The sequence below is a fragment of the Ischnura elegans genome, chromosome 8 (genome assembly GCF_921293095.1).
Source record: "Ischnura elegans chromosome 8, ioIscEleg1.1, whole genome shotgun sequence".
Classification (NCBI taxonomy): domain Eukaryota; kingdom Metazoa; phylum Arthropoda; class Insecta; order Odonata; family Coenagrionidae; genus Ischnura; species Ischnura elegans.
The window spans coordinates 77532988-77554967 of NC_060253.1; positions in this window are offsets into that span (position 1 = coordinate 77532988).

Here is a 21980-nt window from a genome sequence, read left to right on the forward strand (position 1 = left end):
CTTCCCTTTCCTCTTCCACTCTTCCCACGACTGCTGTATTTAAAATAATAAATAATACATTTGTTTAATTACGAGGCTGCAAAAACGCAAGGAAATTTTTCAGCAGCGCTTTTCGTAAGATTAAACAGTATTTCGCGACTCGACCATTCCTCTTCTCCGTCTAGCTTCCAGTTTAATAAAAGGATTATGCGTGCTCGCATATCCTTCTTGAAACGCGAAATGCAATCCCTTTCACCAGAGCTCTCGGGGAAAGAGTCGTTTCAGTGAATGCCGCCATCCTTAGCATACGGCGATTGTCGGCAAGAGAAGGCGAGTGTGACCTTAGATATACGCAGCGGATGGGCAGCAATCAATACTCCCGAGGAAAAGCGAGTCCCAATGTCACTAAAATTGCATGGACCACTTCGCTCATATTGAGAATTCGTTTGCACGGCACGATAAATAATACTTGTACGATTTGTCTCTCAAGTTATAACATTCATTCCTTGAAATATTTACTCCATTTTCGCGTTGTCTTTAAAAATTAATTTATTTGTACCACAAAGTTGAGTTATAAATCAAAGTATATGTTGAGTATAAATTCAAAAATGTTGTATTTTTTAGTTGTCACATATTTTACATGCCAAACGTGGTAGGAAGTTGAAAAGAATTCTTTGGGAGTTTCTTTTTTTGGGAGGGGGAATTTCTTCAAACTTGTTGCAACACTGCGACTTGAAAAGTATTTTTTTCAACAGTTCCACGAATGCTCCGCCAAAAATATGTCAACTTGAGATTCAAAGAAATGCATTCTATCTAACTTAGACATTTTTTCATATTAACTTAAAATTAAGGTGTACCTACCAAATGGCTTCAACATTAAATGGCCAACTGATCATTTATCACCTGAGAAAACAAAAATATCTCTGATGTTTGTAACTAAACCGTTAGATTTACCATTAATGTATGCTGGTCTATATTTCTTCCATAAAATTGTTGTTTATTAATTCTTTTTATATTTGCGGAGTGCGTTCTTCAAGGATTGCATACACTGCGTTGGCTGTTACCCTTAAGCAACCGGGAGCTAAAATATAAAAAAAATGAATGACGCTTTGACAATATTAATTCGTTAGAATTATCGAGGAAACTATTTTGAACGTGGCACAAGTTCCTATAATAATCATTTACCATCAAAATTTTTTTCTCCATAGAAAAATAATAATTAATATGTTTCTGCATAATAATGTGCCAAAAATCAACATATGACTTTACCTATTAATCATGATGTAAAAACCGAAGTTCACATTAATTTTTCGATCAGGGAACTGATTTTCGCTGGGTAGTTAATTAACAACGGACCTAGTAATGTATGCAATACATCCTTTACGCCAAGTACAATTGATTACCAAGTTGACAGCAATTTTCAGCGAATATTCATTGCTTTTTAAATATAAATCGAGAGAAAATACATGTACGGAAGTTAGAATTCGAACCAAAATATGTACTTTCTATTTTACACTCATGACAGACCACATAACAGGACAATAAAAAGAATCCCTCTTCCCAAAATCCACGCCGCCCAAAAGACGCATAATAACCTTACTTCCTCAATTCCGTCTCATAGCTCCATTTTGCACGTACACAAGCGTGTATGAAGCTTTTGCAAGGTCGCATGTAGGTGTCGAGTCTACCTTTCCGCTTTCGATGAGTCATTTTTTTTTCTCGTCACTAAACGAGACGGACGAAAATTTTCCCCGCAGCAAAATTCCCTCTCCGTGGAGTCCAAATCCCCTTTCCCCTCCATGTGAGTGCGACCTCACCTCTCAACACAACTCCCCCACCACCGCGTATGAACTTTTTGGTCACGACCCAGCGCAAATAAGAGGTGGTCCCCTTGGGGCTTGCCTATGTGGAACGCGAGTTGGTCACGTCGGGATCGTAAAAAGAAGGCTACGGTGTGCCACCGAGATGACCGCCAGGTCACCGCATTCCACCCCCTGGCCCATTTCCGCGATTCTCCAAGCCCCGGCTACAGCCGACAGATAGAGACGATGGGAGGGGAAGAACGCTTCTCCTTCCATGAATGCGTTCCAACAATAAAATGACGTTAAAATAAAATTGGATAAAAAATAGATAAAAATTATTTAATCAAAAGCTAAATTATTTTTTTTTAAAGATCACATAAAGAAATAGATTTTTTCATAATTTTCTTATAGGTGCGATCAGTGGCGGATCCAGGATAGGGACAAGGGGATCCAGGATAGGGTAAGTAGGGTAAAAAATTCCAGCAGTAGTGGGAATTGGAAAAAAATTACCATTCTATCTAGAGTAAATTGGATACCCAAGGGGTGGCTATACCCCCCTTATCCACAATAGTTCCCACAATCCCCATAGATGCGCCACTAGGTGCGATAAAACTGGCATCATACTTTTTAGTTTTTTATATATTTTAATTAACTAATTTATTGTGGCAATGACACTTAGCAACCACAAACAAATAAAACAACATTCATCCCTGAGGATGAGTCCCGATTCGGAGCTTGAAAGGTTGGCCATTATGAATAAATTAACCCGGAGGGTTCCCGAGAAGAGTTTACCCACATTATTACCCGGGAAAGCATCAAATCTTATTTCACGTTTTATTTCGTTTACGATGTAAATATTTGTATCCAAACGTAGTATTCCCAATCTTAAATTAGTGATCAGCATATTTTCTTTCTTTCAATATGGTTTCATCACAACTTTTTAATGAAGTAGACAGTAGTTAAATTCACTTTGTGGAATTTATGCATGGTAATAATGCTTGATAAAGTCGTATGATACGTCGAAATCGGTTACCGAGTATTAAACCAGTGAGAAAAGTACTAATTTCCTTTTATTACCAACACAGCTTTTAAACTTTCAAAGTTCCACTAAGAGAATGGGTTATCTTCCGATGGATCTAAGTTCTAATGAAATTCATTGTAAACTAAGTTTCATGAGCGGATAATGATTTATCTTTGAATAGAAACATAAAATAATTGTAAATAATGGTATCTTTTCGCTCACCAATAACAAGAATCTACATTTCTTAAAATTTGTGACGATGATGATCAGGGCATAACATTTCGAAGTGAGTGAATATGGTTACCTTTATTAATTTTATCTGAATTTTTATATATTAAAGTAATTTTTTACATAATTTTCCCAGTTTTCATCAAATGATCCATATAATTCTAGCTCATAAATCGGCAATCATTTGCGATAGTGCTGTGATTTTGTACACGAATATTTCAGGGTATGATGCACATTCTCATTAGCTTTCTATTTTTTAAATCTTCGGACTGCTTAAACAAAATTAAAATGATCAGCGATTTGCTGTACCCCGAAGTCAGCCGGCTGCCCCTAACAAATAGCGACGGCGGGAAAGAAATAGCATTTCCTTTTCCACAAAGGCGTTCAACTAATTCTACGTTTTATTTTATTGATGATACAAGGGTTTGTAGGCAAACTAATTTTTACAGTAACCAAGTGGTCTAAACTTATCCAAACAATCTTATTATTTTACCATGTTCACCTTTTTCCTAATTAATATAATGATATTTTGGTTTATTAACACTAAAATAATTATTTGTTTTTTAATCTTTCATATAAATTTGTCGGTGAATAAAAACAAAACCTGCCAAGTATTAATGTCGAAAAAACAGTAATCAACGGTAAGTAAAATAGTTTCTATTTTTAATCTTAAGAACTTCTTTTAGTCAGGATAACTTTTTCTAAATATAGGCGATTCCCTTATCATATTTTTGCATTTCAACTTTTGGTGTATTTGCCTAATTTTTCTGGACGGACTAAATGATATTATGTCTCTATTATCCAAGGTGATCATTTATTAGCAAAATATTCTTTGCATCCCTTAATTAAAAACAATTTCCAACACAATGAGGTAATAACTTTTCCACCAATTCTGAGCGAAGATGCAATTATTGTCACCCAATTTCAGATATTTACATGAAGGATAACATTCTCCTTTTCGTTTGGGAAACACTTAAGCCTGTGAGGATAGTGATATTTGTCAAGGTAATTTTAACAAATTCTTCATCTATTCCTATCATTTCGGGACGGCTCCTATGTCGCTAGTGGAATTCTACCGCTCAGTTCTCCCATGGTCCTCAATGACGCAAGACACACGAACCCTTCATAATCTGCCCGCGGGTTGCGTTAAAATGGGGAGCCACTTAACTCGGCCTCCTCCGTAGTTAGATCCGAAATTTTCAAATTCTCTACCTCACTCTCATCTTGGCTCCATGGGCCGTGTTGGCCAGGAAACTTTCCCCGCGAATCACGCGTGTCCTTGAAAGCCTGCATGGAGTCGTGCGAAGAGGATAAAGGACTAAATATTTGTAAGATCATCATTCCAGACGCCAGTCTGTACATAAAACACTATTAAGATTCAATTTTCGGGTGGTAAATCTGGGATTTATTCTTATATCTACGCTAAATTGTTGTTTTAATGCTGGAAACAAGCTCTTTGCTTTTATGACGCTTAGCATCTGCTATAAGTTACAGATCCAATTCAAATGATGTCCCAAATAGTAAATTAGTGTTTAAAAAAGCGAAAAATCCCGAAATTTATAATGACTACCAATTTCTATAAGGATAGTAAATGGATATCGATTTAAGTTTTAAAATTAGAAAGGTAATAGTTTCCACTATAAAAGCAAAGAGAGTCTACAATCACACCAAGTACAATTATCAGTCATATTCTGACGGAGTTGGAGTAAGCTGCACTATTATTTCCAAGAAATATTTTTAATGACGGAAATTTTTTTGACCTTCAAGAGGAAGTTATAATGAATATAATGCACATGCACAGGGTAATTACTTATTACCATTCAGTGATTCATGTAATGGTCTAAATTCATTTGTCCGAAAAAAGAATATGTCCTTTTTAAAAATTGCGGCAAATTTTGTAAAATAAAAAATTATTTGTACTGTTTAACTCTTTCCTCTGCCAATTAAAATTTTGACACCAAGTACTTCTTTGATTATTTCTTCGTCCTATCATTTTCTGTACAATCTGGGTGAGTATTAAATTGGGTGAACAAATTTATGCATCCTAAATATGAATCAATGCTTGCACTTTACTTTACATAGATAGCTTTACAATTCATATTACAAATTTTGTACTTCGTGAAAGGTCACTTCAGTCAAACGCATAGTTTAGTCATTGTTTAGTATGCTGGCGCATTAACTTACATGAGAAAGATATCTTGTAATTAGTGGTGTCATAGTGCCGGAACGCGCCGGAACTCCGTTCGGGTACTGGTTAACAAAAGATATAATAGTCAAATAACACTTAAATCAATTTTGTTGCCTCAAAATTTGTAATATGTACATTCATTCCCAAAAGAAAAAAATTGTAATAAAATGTAAATAATAACTTGCAAAACGAAAACAGATACAGTAATATTTCACTTCTAAAAAACGTTTAGTAAAGTGCGTTCCGGCACTGCTAATTTTTGCCGAGATCACTGCTAGTAATATAATGCGTTAATGACAAAATTCCAACCAAACACTTTAAGCTGGCTTTTATGGTATTATGTATATTTACATGAGCCATGAAATAGATCCAAAAAAAAGAAGTTCCAACATTACAAATGTTATAATAAGTTTCATGATTATCGGAAAATATTAAAATGCAACCTAAAATGACAATCAGGAGCATTTTTAATGCAGTCGTCAAGGTCGACAAGGTCAAAGCCGAGAGGAGGTATTAGGTAAAGCTTAGGAAGTTCTTGACCCACCCAAGCCAAAATTTGATTCCAATAAAATAAAAATGTATTGCCCTTCTTTTCATGTTGTGACATCATCTGGAAATCTGTCAACAAAAATCTGATTCATTTGCATTTTTACATATTCTTCACAGAGGTTTTGGAGAAATAATTGCACCTCCAAATGCATTAGTTTTTGTTGTTCCAATCGTAAAATAGATTAAAATTGAAATAACAGGCATGTTAATCATTTAATATGGATCTTAATTATTTTTCAGGATTCCTGAACAGCTAAGGAACAAAGAAAAGAGACTGGTGCTTCTATTTTTGGGATAAAATTAGTGCGCGTTCTTATATAATTACAGATTTTCGTAACGCGCAATTAATTCATCAATTTTGAAGCATATTTACCACGGCATACTGGTTCTATACTCTCATTTATAAATTTAAAGGAACCTACTGTAATTGGGTTGACCAAAATTGCTCAAAGTATTTACTTGCAAGAGCAAAAATCAAAGCAAAGAGCTTATTTCTCCTCATGAAAAAATATAATATTATGGAATTTTTGCCAGAGAGAAATGAGTGATAAAATCAGATATTTGAAAATTCTATGCTCTGAGGTAAAGCTTAAAAACTTGTAAAATATTATATTTATTTATATTTTGTACAGGTATGATTCCACTCCGGATATAATATAGATTCATATATTTCTACGGACTCCGGAGTCGTATAATTCGTGCTTTTGAATTGTAGCTTGCCATGCAGTTTAACTGTACCATATGATCATTAAACGGGCTAGGAAATTATATTTACAGCTATTATTTCTAAGGAGGATATATATATTCATCGGTTACTGCCTAGATGAACTCTCATACGACATTGCACATAATTTTGCCTTTAGTCCTCTCGCATGGATTATGAAACGATTCTGTAGCGCATGCTTCCAGAATGATTGCGGGTATATTCAGAAGAACGTGTATCTCGTTTGTGGACTTGTGGAGGCTGAGGGCTAAATACATTCCAAAGAGCACTTGAGCGGAACGTTCGCCGTGACGGAGTCAACGCAGTGTTTCTAATTGCGAGAGCAAAAGTGAAATATTTTTTTCCAAAGGAACTTCCAATCCCGAGTTAAAAATAAACTGGCAATGCTTTACCAGAAGAACGCCTAGGAACTTTAAAGGTGACTACACCACGACTCGGAAACAGAGAAATCACGTAGACACGAAAATAAAGATATATTCGCTCTTTAAAATAAAATATTCTTTGTTTCTAACATCTAAATATTATTTTATTATATCATCATTTATCTGATGAACATGATGACTAACAAATTTTATATTTGCACACCAATTATACTGGAGCCGGATATACGATTTTCAGAGTTAATTTTGCTTTAAAATGTTTAATATTTGTTTGAAAGCTCTCCATTGTATGACTAGAGCAATGTAATCATGCAATATAAATTACTAGAACGTAACCTAATTAGTTACTTACTAATTTTGGTAATTATAAATTCTAGTTAGTAACATGCAACAGTATTTATGAATGCTGTCTAAAATTTGAGTGAAAACTGTGCCTGGGGGAAATTAAAAGGCTTGTTATGGTATTATGTTGTTATGTTCATCATACATGACATGAATTCTAGATTTATAAACAAAAGCCCATACTTGGAACAGATTTTATGTTCCAACGTACCTATTGTGCGATAATCCACTGAGAAAAAAAATCATTCATACATATATACCGTTTATAGCCATAGCCTAACATAAATAAAAATACTGTAGGAAATATCCTCAAACTGTAAAGGTTATTACGAAAATTATTAAGAGCACTTTGAAAATGAGGAATTGTTAACCCATCATAATTTTTTTCCAAGTTAGGGATTCCTCCCCCTTACTTAGGACATCTATGTTTTCTTATGCCTGTACCCTGTTAAAATTAAAATACTCTAACTGGAGACACTGTAGTAGGTATTCTAATTAAATTTAACAGTAAATTATAAAACTCCAATAGCATAAATTGCAGGTTAATAGAAGAACATAAATTCAAGCGGTGAAAGTTTTTTTTCAACGTGAGGATATTTTAAAGTGTAAAAACATTACTGAAATTTTACCCGTATATTTATAGCTCGTGCTAAAGCATATTCCAGTGAAATAATATTCCTTAGGTCGCACATGCTGCTTCTCCCGTGGGGAAACGAAATGGACGTACTTTGCAAATTTACAAAAAATGGGAAAGACAAATAAAACACCTGTTATCGCTCTTTAGCTGGAGGCAGAAGTTTTTATCCTCTGCAAATTGCAAGCAGCAAAAGAGGCAGCAAAAGCGCTGGGGAAGATACTTTTAGAGGTCAACCATTTTCTTTGTCTTTAGTTTGCCATGAAGCTTTTTTATTGTTATCGTACTAAATTTTATACATTCGAAAGAGGAAAATTTTAAGCTTTCCCATCCAAGCAGAGAATTTTCAGATATCTGGTTTTATCGCTCATATCTCGGTGGAAAAAATTCGATAAAGTCATATTTTTATTAGGAAAAATAAGCTCTAGACATCAACGTAGAAAAAATTAAAAGAACCTCTTAAAATTTTTAGAGATTGTTTAGAAAGATAGTTTACAGTATAGTTTATCACTTTCACCGCCAATATAATCGCTGCGCGATTGAATTAATTTAATCATACTGAACATTTTTCGCGGTCTTCGAGGACGTTCGCTGTGACGGAGTCAACGCAGTGTTTCTAATTGCGAGAGCTAAAGTGAAATATTTTTTCCAAAGGAACTTCCAATCCCGAGTTAAAAATAAACTGGCAATGCTTTACCAGAAGAACGCCTAGAAACTTTAAAGATATATTCGCTCTTTAAAATAAAATATTCTTTGTTTCTAACATCTAAATATTATTTTATTCTATAATCATTTATCTGATGAACATGATAATTAACAAATTTTATATTTGCACACCAATTATATTGGATGTAGGCAGAAATTTTTTGGAAAAACTTATGTGCTTTTCAGGGGACCGAGGTTGTTGGGTAGAGCTTTTAGCCACAGACTGAAGGGTGCTTTTGAGCTCTACCCATACATGGGCAAGCCATCTCTCGCGTTTAATGGATGACTGAGTATGGTTATCAGCAAATATTCAAACTTTCAGAGCTGTTTTTGACTGAAAAAAAATATTTTCACGGTCAATTCAAGCGTTATGTAACCAACTTATTTTTCTCCTGACAGTCTATCATAGACATTAGGTTAATACATATTAAAATTTTGAGTTTCAAGTAAACTCCTGGGGTTGAAAATGGCCCATTGATATTGTATTTTCTCACATATATATTTGTCATACATGGCAGAAGATATTGGTGCTCACAGCAGTTCCTATAATCTAATGACTTTGCACATTGAATTGCCATATCTTATACCATAATAATAGGGAACTTCGCGATCTCAATCTAATTACCTAAGTCTGTGCCATTTATTTCATAATTTACAATATTTTTGCCATTGTAACAAACCTTGAAACAAACAATGATTTACTTGCCCATTATATGAACATCACTTAATGTTTTATAAATTAAGCTATAGACGCTTGAATGAATATTAGCACGAGTATAAATTACTGCAATGTTGCACTTCAAAGACACGCTGCAATTATGAGTATCAGGCGTTGATCGATAAATATATATCCTCTGATCAAAACCTTTTTCTTCATGCATTGCCTCCATGTCCTAACCAGCGATAACGAAATGAGTATTCGCGCTCCACGTTGAAATGTAAGTTAGCAGTGGAAAAAATTTGGCCTGTTTTTAATGAAAGAAACAATAGCTATGACGTACGAATGTCCACATAAACTGTTTCCTACATCTTAAATGGTTGAGAAACTCTGTCCTGCAAGAGGGGTGCTGTAATTCGACAGTTAAGTATTGGTAAGTTTGGTATTTTATCCCTAATAACAATATTTTATTCCACAAGAATGTTCTCCCCATCTTCTTGGAAAATATTTGCCTCTTAACAAAATTAACTGAAAAATAATTGAGGTTAACCAACCAGCAGTAGAAAAAAGGGAGTTAGAACAGTCATTGAGGAAACAACGACAAAGACTATTTGTCCACGTTAGCGATCACCCGGAAAGAACTGTGAAACTATGCCCTGAAAAAATGGGGACGGTATCATTCTGTAGCACATGTTAAATTCAAGTAAGTACATTCTTCTTTAATAATACCTCAGCATTCCCTCTCCATCCCAGCAAGCTATTATGGATATAAATTCAAAATAACTGAATATAAGTATTTAGCGTTGGAGTATCGGTGAAAAGAGGAAAAAATGCTCCAACGTAAATGTGAAGGAAAGTACAGCTATGACGTAACCATTTTAACGTGAACCATCACCTCCAAAGCGTCTGTGAAATCTTAACATGAAACCCTTAACATGCCCACTGTGATTTAAGAAATGCGTCATTTTTATATCATTCCTAATAAAAACGCCCCAATCTCCATGTTTTCTCACTCTGCCTTCATTGGACAATCATTTCATAAAATTAAATTAAATTACCTAAAAGTGAATATATAACAATCCGTAAACGGCGGAAAAAATTCTGGTGGAAATGGTTTTAAAAACGAACGACAGCTGCGATGCGCCATGCCCACATGAATCGCCATCAACTTGAGAAGATCTGCGAGGCCCTGTTGCACCGTTGGTAACTGAGGTTGCATACAAACAGGAAAGTGACCTCTTTTCCGTTTCAAAAGGGAGAAAGAGGCTCTGGCTGGTTGAATACTTGAACCACGTTCCTTCACGGCAATCAAGAGAGCGAAACCCGAAGAGAGTGCTCCCAACGGAGGAAAAATGAAAGGTCACGAGGGGAAACCCTCGCATGAATGCATATGAGCATCCATTCCCACGGTCACGTGACCTCTACATCGCCGCTCCGGGGCACACCGTGAGACTTGCAGGTACTAGGAGTGTCGTGAAAAAAAAATTATTTCTGGTTGGCGGAATTTTTATACTAGCAGCTGCGACATAGCAAATGCAAATCCTATGGACGTTCGACAGTGGTTGCGAGCGGCAAGAACTCATCACAGTGCGCACATGTAGTGGCAGCTCCACAGGGAGGAAAGTATTTTTGGCCAAAACAAATATGAATTATACTGGATATATGTTCTTCTCTGTTACACTATTTCAAGGTTCCCATGATTTACTGTCTCAAATGTTAATTTTAAAATATATTATTTTGATATTGCGAAAAGTTTTGGGTTAACCCGCGTCTTATGGCTTAAAACTCGTTAATCTTTCTTCCTCTCTGCCGGGGACCTCTGAAGGACTAGTAAGCATGTGACACACTATTCCTGAAGAGATAAGTTGACTCAAAATTTTTATCGATTGACAGTATATTGTCCGCTCAAGTATTGACAACTTTATATATTATGTTTTTATTATCGATATTCTGCATTAACTCCGTATCTCATTTAATATGGTTTTTTTCTCGTAACCTCGGTGGTTTCAGTGAGATACAGGTGACGCTGAGATAGATTCAATTTCTTATAGTGTCGTGCACATCAATGGCAATAGGTTTTTATTGACCTAGCTGCTCAGGCACTAGTATTATTCAAGTACTTTGAAAACACTATTTCATATGCAAAATAAATTACGTAGTACCGGGCTGTATCTTCTGTGTGCTGTATCTTCGGTAAGTTTCTATGAAGATACACAAGGACCATAGGAAACAAATACTGCAATATAAGATCGTATTAAAGTTAGTCCAATCATAAATTTGAACAAATAGAAAATAATAGTGAGAAAAAAGGGTATCAGTAGGCAAGAATCCGATTTTCAGGCAGGCTTATTGCAATTTTACCAGACAAATACGCTATGCTTAGCAGAGGCAGATTGTGGCATTTCTTATTCACTAAGATGATAGGGTTTCATTAAAGGAAGTGTCCATTAAATATTTCAACTGCATCCCATGACCTTCGTTGTCTTTGATTTTACATAGGTTTCATGTGAGAAAGTATTAGAATCAGAGTGCTTTCAAATGAAGGTTTAAATCAGTTACAGATAAGAAATATGCTTTCTATTTGTCCTACTCTTCGGGCATCAAAGTTTCTGACAACCCACTTAAATTTCGGTATTAGAAATAGCATTTTGCTATGTGTTCTCCATACCAATCGATGCAGGGGAGGCAAGACTACGTGGATTAATTTTAACGGAAGGGAATTTGCGACCGATACCATAAGGTGAAAAGACAAAAGTTATTCTCACATATGGCGGTGTGGATATTAATGACTCATGGTATCGATCGTCCTTGAAAATTGAATCCAAAAGTATTCTACAAATATGAAGAGTTTCGAGTTTGTCGGGCGAGGTTCATGGGTTCGGCGACATATTTGCAGAGATAATCATGCACCAGTAGATTAAATTTTCCCGTCAGTAAATAAGTTACAAAACATTGATAATTTTCTCGCTCAAGTTCACTTTGCAATCAATAATGATGTCTTTAAGCGACACTGTCACAGTAAAGCTACCCTTTCCTATCTTACACTAGCTATATCTGCCGCGACAATGGTGATGATATTTCTTTCGACAGGAATAGTAAATGTTTAGGCACGAGTAAAAAGTATATTCAAAACTTGAAAGAGATTTCATCATTTATTCATTCATCACCATTTCTTCATTTATTTTTGCAGAAAAAAACTCGGGACAGGCTTTCTGGAGCCATGGCGACACTGCGAAAAATGACGTCTCGGTAAAAGGGAATGCAAGCAGGTGTATTTCTATTTGGACGAGAAGTTTACTACGATGTTGGTTTGCAGATGTCTCCATCGCTCCGGAGGCCATCTACGAGTTTCTATTTTTTACAGTTAAAACGCTTACTAAAGTATTTATTTTTTTCAAATTTGAGTTATATTGTTGTATTTCCTTATTTATTTTCCATTCGTTTTTTTTAGCCAAGAATACACGGTTTTTTTTATATGCATCGGATCGGGCTTGGTGTATAATGTAAGAACGGTATGCGGTGAGCGTTGCAGCTCTTAATTTCCTGTTACTACCGCGTCGGTTGCTGTGGCGATAACAACAGTTTGATGCTCTGGCTAGATGTATTACTCCTTTTGCCTTTTTTAAGTAGAAACTTACATTTGTTATGTTATGAAATGGGAAGGCATTACAAACAGACATTTCAAAAAATGAGAAGTTCGTTTGTTTCTGTAATTATCGATGTACCTGCAAACTAAATTATTACTATTTTTGTTCCCATGGATTTTACCTGATAAATAAATATTTCTCTATCAATCTATATTACATTAGATACTGGAAATTAACGCACGTATCAGGATAAATCTTGAATACCATTTTCTATAGTTTACCGAATCAAATCCATTCATTTTTTCATAGAAGTCTCACAGAAATGTCTTCAAAACTCCAAATAGAGCGCCAACATTACTCAAATAAAGCGGTCAGCATCGCCAAACGTGAGCTGAATCTCCAACGCCCTTTTTCCCTCCGTTACGAAGAAGTCTCTTCGTGGTAGTACTGGGGTCGACAAGAAAGCAACCCGAGCCCCGGAGGCCAGACGTAGGTTCGCTTTTTTCGGTTACCTTTCCACAATTTCGCTGAATTCGGAATTTGCGACATCAAATGTCGAAACGGCTCTTCTGGTCACGCAGAAGTATAGTTTGGCTCTGCCCACTGGAACTGGAGACTACGGTGAAGGGAGTATCGATAACTCTACCTGGCCTTCTCCACTTCCCTAATGTGTTGTTGACAGATCGCTTTTAATTGATAGCTTAAAGAGTACTTCTGAAAGGCTTTATTTCTTTAATTAGACAAAGAAGTTTATTTAAAAAAATGTCGTAATAAGTAGTGTAAAAGATGTATTTGGGATTCCACCTTTTTGCGCAATACCTTTACCAACTTTATATATAACTTTGCATTCAAAGGTTCAAGAAAATATATAACTCTCCTGAAAAGGCTACACATCACTTAGCATATCCTTCCGCTTGAATAAAACGGTTATATCTACTTAAGACGCCTTTATTATGAGGTTTAAAGCTTAACTAATAGAAATAGCCCAGTAATCAAGCAGAAACCTCATATTATCCATCAAAAATGAAACTTCACAGCTTCGGAAGCAGGAGTCACGGCTTCTGCGCACAGCATAATGGGCAATGATAATATGACGAGGCAATGTGCGATTATTCCTTTGCCTGACCACTTGATTCTTGGCGAGATATACTTCACAGCGCATAAGTTTATAACAATTTAATGGCAAATTCTTGCAAAATTTCAGCCTAAAAAGTTATGACTCCGTAGTCTTGAGGTTTATTAAGATATTTGCCTCCGTGATAAGGCTCGCCATACTCCTGACCCATCTGATTTCTTTTTTAAGCTCTGAATTAAGAAATTGTTGCTCTTCGAAGTTTTGAATATACATATTACTTGTGCCTAAATATGTACTTTCCCAGTCGAATCGCCATTGCTGCGGCAGGTATAGGTTGTGTAAGATATGGAAGGGTAGCTTTACTTTGACATTGCCGCTTAAAGACATCATTATTGATTTCAAAGTGAACTAGAGCGAGAAAATTATCAATGTTTTGTAACTAATTCACTGATGAGAAAATTTGATCTACTGGTGCCTGAGTATCTCTGTAAATATGTCGCTGAACCCACGAACCTCGCCCGATAAACTAGAAACTCTTCATATTTGTGGAATACTTTTGGATTCAATTTTCAAGGACGATCGATACCATGCGTCTCTAATATCGACACCGCCATATGTGAGAAACTTCATGAAAAGCACAATTCGGCACAATCAAAAGTCTTGGCCAAAATTGACAAAATTATCTGAATACTCAGCATTGATTTCTAGATACTAAGTACTCTATCAAAGCCAGAAAAAAATCCGTACTTTGGGTCCATTGACTTCTATTAATTGACTTCAAAGCCAAGATTTACAATAAAACGTAAACTACTTCACACGCAAAAATTAGTAAAAGAAAGCACTCAATTTTTAGGGCCTATCACACAACATTCTTCATATTTCGTAAGTGTATAACCGTTTTGAAGCCTTTATCGTTATTTCACCTTAGGGTTTACTCTTCCCTCCACATAAAACTCTAACGACAGCACCAAGAATGAATTTCAAGAGATAGCACTCTACATGTTCCCAAGCTCAATACCGTATTATTAATATTTTCATTTCATCTAAATGAAAATTTTCACTGACATTATTATACATAAATAGTACCTTGGGCATTGTTACAGTCAAGTGACTTATGTCTTTCCAAAGTCGGACACAATCGCTAACATGCTAACCGGTTCTTAAGGGAAGCGACTACCAGAAAAAGTACGATAACATCATTTCCAAAAATTTGCATCTTTGGGCTAAAATGGAGACCGAGTGTGTACCAGGAACGGCGAAGTTATCAAAAAACGAAGTTTTCCTAGATGATACTGCGCTGAGGAAAAGGCAATTTTATTCCTATTAGGCACCGTAACGGAGTAATGATAGTCAATTAAGATTGCTAGAGGAACCATGGAAGATATTACACTAAATATTTTAAGAACAAATGATAGGATCGGTAGACATTCATCAATGAACGAGTAAGGCTAATGGTTTTCGCTCTCATGCCCAAGATAATCAAAACGCTCATTTTAAAGCACGAAATATTCAGCTGGAGCATCGAACTATTTTTCTTTCCTTGTAGAATAAATATCAAACGTTAAATTGTCTCATCACTCGCTATAAATACAGCAAAAGAACTGACCGCGAACAAACCTACTATATGAAGAAATTTGGTGATCACCGAAAATTCATAGTAGCGAGCGACACTTTGTGGAAATCCTTAATCCACGTGGTGATTTATTGAGATCGACCATGCTTTCATTACAGCGTAGCATTATCAAGGTGACTTGATCTTGATAATCAACTTGATATCATCTTGATAATGTTACGCTGTAACTAAACCATGGTCGGTCACAATAAATCACAACGAGTAAATAGCTAAGTTTTTATTTCTTCAATCCCTATGTTTGAAAATTTATTTTTAAAAGGAGCCAAACGCTTTCCAGTAGCTCACATGTATTATATAAACTCCGATAAATAAATCATAAAGTGACAAAACTCTACGAGACTAACTTCGACCGGAAATTGTGATGAAAAACCAAGCTTATAAATTTAAAATATACCAACTTTTAAAATACTTGTACGTCAAATAAAAGAAAGAAAAAGTCAAGAAAACAAAAGTCAAAAGCTGACCGCTATTTTTCAATGAGTAAATGAAACAAAAAAAACCTTCCCGGGGAAATCCTCTTTTATTCTTCGACATGTGAGCATTAGCTGTAGAAATTTCCAGGAAAGCATGGATCCTTATTGAAAACGTTATAATTTTAGGCTTTTATCATAATATGATTTTCAGATTTACTGAAAGCTCCTTTTTGAATAAAAACATGTGTTTACTAAGTTTAATTAATTTCTAATTGTTTGTTACTTTTCCATGTTCTATCAGTTAAGGTGATGAATAATTTGTTTCTCTCACAAAATTCTGCTGCTTTCTCTCCCCTGTCGTTTCGTATTCCTAGACCAAAATCTCCTATTTCGTGTTCATCGAGTGTGAAGGTATGGATGGAGTTAGTGCTTAGCGGGGAGGGGATGTTGAAAATGGTGTTAGAGGGTAGAATGTTAGAAAAACGAGGGAGGGGAAGGAAAAGAATAGGATTTTTAGATAGATTGAAAGAGAGTAGGCCTTAAAGTGAATTAAAGAAGGCAATGCTGGAAGGAAAGGGAGGCTCCCAGATCACTTCTTTAGTATTCCATGGAAACCTACCTTAATCGGTGGAATACCGTAATAATAATAATCAGTTAAGGCTACATAACCGCCAGTAATGCATGCAATATTCCAAAGTAGGTACCAGTTCCAGATATAAGTGTGATATACTTCATAATAGCATTACAGGCTAAAATACGATTAATTTCGTTATAGAAACTGCAAATTGGCGCAGCACTGGCTCCTCATTATCCCGAGAATAATGATATCTCGAAAGCAGCGATAGATATTTTTATGCCAAACATAATATTTAAATCGTGATACTTGAATTTAAATATTCGCTGTAAACATCGATGTAAAAATTTTGTAAGCTCTCTTAGCCTCCAGGTGAATGAAATGCTTTACTTCGCCCGAAGGTGCAATTCTAAAATTTTCAACCCTTTGAAAGTTAAATGTACACTATACAAATATATAATACATGCATAAAATCGTCTGCTAACCTAGAGCTCAGATGCTCACTCCCAAAATTTTAGATACCTACTACATTGTAAATAGCAAGTTGATATTTCACTCGGATTACGTGGATGGATTACACGCTGAAATGTAAAAATTTAAGGTCTCGTATAATATATTATCCGATTATAACTCATTATTGACAACTAAATTTTTTTAAATCATACACAACCAAATTTACCAATAATGTCAGTTCATGCGAGTATTATAATTTGCCGTTTATCATATCATATCCACTTTTCGTGCTACTTAAAGTTAGTGAGGATTATTCTAAGAAAAGTAATTAAAAAGGTAGTCACATTTCGAGAGCTGATTTATTCCAAATTTTAATTTCGATCATTTTCGACTGAGACATAATTACACTTACAAAAAATCGTACTACTTAAGCGGCCAGGAGCGTTAATGAGGATATAATTAATACACTGCTAATGGTGAAAGCCTCAAAAGTTGTACTCAGAAGAGAAAAAAATTAAATAAGTTCGGTGAAGATATGCGGGCGCCTTTTAAGTCCAAGAGAGCTTTTTGAAGAAGCAAAAGAATCCCATCTTTTGGTCATTATCGTGTAATTTTTCGCACCAAAAGACGGAAAAATAAAAAGGGAAGCCGACACTTTCCGAAACTTTTCTTTGAGGTTTTTTATCCCCATTCCTGGCTTACCTCACCATCTTAATCCTTAAGACTTCTTTTATCACCACTAAAGAGGCTCGCTTTCATAGGGATTTTCCTCATCATAAAATAATTCCGTCTTTTCCCTTTGTTTTTTTTTCCTTTCTCCAAGCAGTGTAAACAAGGGAAAAATATATCCATGATGTTTTTTGGGTTTTCCCCGCGTTCTTATTGGGTTTCTTGCCCGACGTTTCATGGCCGTTATTGGTTACTTTTTCTAAAGGCCGTTTTACACGTGGCACGGAATTGCGCAGGTTACAGCTGCATTAATTTCTATAATGGCGCGGAATTGAGTGAATGCATGAACGAAATAAGAACAGGGGGTATTTTGCCGTCTCGCATCCACGCATTCTCGCATGTGTTCTTGCAATTCACCGCTTTAAACGACACAATTTTGATTCCACCTTCGCACGTATGTCAGATTGCGCAATTCCGTGTACCGTGTAAAACGGCCTTAATGGAATGAGTTTTTCGTGAAGGGTATTTTTGAGGGTCCGTGGAGGAAAGTCGGTTGAAAGGGGATGGGACGAAGGAGCTGTATTTTTATATCATTTCAAAGCAGGATCCCAGCGGTTGCTGATTTTTTATCCACAGCACGCGAAGTATACCCGAAAATCAACATCAACCGATGTGATGACCCGCGAAAACTTCAACGAAAAAATAACAAGGTCAAAATGTTCAATATATCAGAGCAAAGGTTTTAGAGGATTTTTCGCAATTAGCCGTCAATAATTACCTGGGACAAAGCGAAAGCAAAATCCTTCTCACTATTTTCAATTCGGCGTTAACAATAAATTGACAAACAACAACAAACTATGAGGCCGGTCTTCACTCAAAATTGCCTTATGACGTCATCTACTAATCGGGCGTTGATTTTTGCCCGCGAGGAGTTTGGAAAAACGGAAAAATAATGTGGACCAAACGGTGCAGAAGCAAGAATAAGAAAATGGGTGAGACAAGGTTGTGCGCTTTCCCCCTTAATTTTTAATGTTTACATAAAGAAAGCCATCAATGAAATCAAGGAAAAAGCTTCGGGTGTCAATATCCACGGAGAAAAAATTAACATGCTGCGATTTGCTGACGACATAGCAGTCACAGCCGAGACAGAGAAGGATTTGAAGAAGACGTTGACAAAGATGGAAAGGACAATGGCCAGATATCAGCTGAGTATCAACAAAAAGAAGACTAAGATATTAGTTTGCAGCAAAAGAGAGGAGGCTAAAACAAATATCAACCTAGGAAAGCATAAGCTTGAAGAGGTGAACGAGTTCTCTTACCTGGGAAGCCGAATTACCAGCGATGGACGGAGCAAGAAAGAAATACACAGTAGAATAGCGCAGGCTAAGAGGGCTTTCTACAAAAAGAAGAATCTTCTTACAGCTGAAAATACCAGCATAGAAGTAAGGAAACAGTTCATCAGATGCCACATATGGAGTATGTTTCTCTATGGAAGCGAGGCTTGGGCGTTGACAGCAGCAGAGAAGTCAAGAGTGGAAGCATTCGAAATGTGGTGCTACCGAAGAATGATGAAGATAAAATGGATTCACCGTGTGAGAAACGAGGAAGTGCTAAGAAGAGTGGGAGAAAAGAGAAACCTCCTAAAAACCTTATGCAGAAGAAGGGACAACTTAGTTGGACACATTTTAAGGCACGATGGTCTGATGAAGACAATCGTTGAAGGACTAGTGGAAGGGAAAAAGGGCAAGGGACGGCCCCGAATGAGTTATACAGGACAGGTTATAAAGGATGTAAAAGAGAAGAAATATGTAGCTATGAAAATATTAGCGGATAGGAGAGAGAAATGAAGAGCTACGTCAAACCAATCTTAGGATCTTTGACTAATGATGATGATGATGATGTGTTTTAAATGAAGAGAAAAATTTCAAACTCTACCAAAATTGAAATTTTTAAAATACTTTAAGCGAGCTCTCTCACTTTCTCATCTTCAACTCGCCTTTTCGGCTTGCCACCCTCTACTTTTAAGCCTCATCGTCATCATTTTTGGAAGAAACGCTATATGGCTTAAAAAACTACTCCAAACCACGCGAGCCCGAGGCCATTCACCGTCCGAAAATAGCCCATGACGTCATCAACTTATATGGAATCCATTGGGAGTCGATTTTTCATGGGAAATATCCGGAGGTGGATCGAAAATACGGCAAATGCTCGTCTATGAATAAAATGATACGGAAAATGTTTCAAACTCTACCACAATTGACAATTTTTAAAAAACCTTTGATCGAAGTCATGCACTTTCCAATCCTCAACTCGCCTTTTCCGTAACAACCCTTTACCTTTTAGTGTCATCGTGAATAATTTGGGAAGGAATCTCTAAATGGATTGAAAAACAGCAACAAAGCACGAAGAACCGAGGCGGATCACCGCTCAGAAATTAGCTCATGACGTCATCGACTTATGTGAAATCGATCTGGAGTCGATTTCACGTCATTTATTTCTGGATGCGCACCGAAAAATGGAAAAATACGGGTTTTTAAATAAAAAATACGGAAAATATTTCGACAATTTTTAAAAAAGCAGTAGTGAGCTCATTCACTTTCCCATCTTCAACTCACCTTTTCTGTTGCCACCCTTTACTTTTAGGTCTCATCATCAATATTTTATTAAGAAATTGCTTAATAGGTTGAAAAATAACAATAAACCATGCGATACCGAGGCGGTTAACTTCTAGAAATTAGCCCGTGACGTCATCATTGTATGTTGAATCAATTTGGAGTCGATTTTTCGTCGTAAATAACTGGAGGCGAACCGAGAAACAGAAACATACGGGTATTTAAATAAAAATACGTTAAAAATTTCATACTCTGTCATAATTGAGGATCCTACAGGGTCAAGGGGGAACGGTGCATTTTTTTATTTTTAGAGATTAGTTCAGATAATGGTTGGTGGGGTACAAAATAGGCGGATTTAGGTGGGGCATGGGGGAACTTACCCCCCCAGATGCTTAAAAAGTAGACAAAATTTTTATACGGTTAACATTACGCTCATTATGTTTTGTGTATTAAGTAATCACTTAATTTCATTAGCACTACGTATTATGCAATAATTTAATTTCATTTAAATGACTTTAATGCTAAAATAAATAGAATATATCGTACGGTAATTGTTGTATCTTGTTTTCCCCATAAAAAATCCTGGATTCGCCCCTTGGGTACAAAATAATGCTGTGGCAAAGGAATATGAGTGAATCACTGATACATATAGATTCAGTGATTTACATGTATCTATTTGTTATTACAGTACTGTGTCCCCAAACAACCATTATCGGTACTTACCTCACAAAAATAAAAAGTTTCAAAAATAAAAAGAAAAGTAAAAGTACCTACTTTTCCCCTTGACTTCTTAGGTCCCCAATTGACTTTTTTATTTAAGAGCGAGTACATTCACATTCCCATCTCGATTTGCGGTTGCCACCCTTTACTTTTAAGCTTTATCATCATCGTCATCATTCTTCTCATTTGCTCTCATCGTCCCAGCCAAGCTCTTCACCTTCTTCCTCCTCTGAATCAGCACCACCAAACTATTCCATTAATTTTCCATTCCTCCATCTCCTTCCTCATTCTCCCTTTTCCCTTCAACCTCTCCACGACAAACATTTTCCACCCTTCTTCACTTCAAAGACGCTCCCTCCTTCTACCCTCTAAAACCCACCCCCAACTCCTCCATTCCCCATCCTCTCAAATTCCCACTCTGCGTAAACAACACCATTAAACTCCCTTATAATAACCCTCCAAGGCTCCCCTTGATCGATTCACGTGGATCCCCAAAGACACGGCCTTATTCCATCACCGCTGGAATAACGCCCTGAAGTTCAGCGCTCAAGTGACACGCTATGGCTTTATCTCACGCGCCCTCATAAACTGATTTCTTTTTTGTTAACAGTACTCGGCTTTCACTCGATCCCTTATGGAGGCTTTAAACGTATGTCGATGTTCTTATCTTCTATATTATTTCCACCGTATAGATACCTTTTTCTCAACTTATACGCAACCACACTCTACAAATGAGGTACCAAAATGCACAGAATTTATAAGAGAATATGCGACGGCATATCTTACTTCCTAAATATTGCTATTGTTTCCTAAAATTGGCTTTTAAATAATTTAAAAAAAACAAAAGCCAGTAAATATTCCTGACGTTAACGCGCACAAACTGATACATTTGTTCATTTGCAACAATATCTCGCATTCATTAAATAACTTTTATCAAAATGCGGCTGATTCCACATTCAAGTCTCCTGTTGATACGTAAACATGAGTCATCATGTGCGTTTGACAGAGGATAGTGTAATTATTTCCAATGTTGT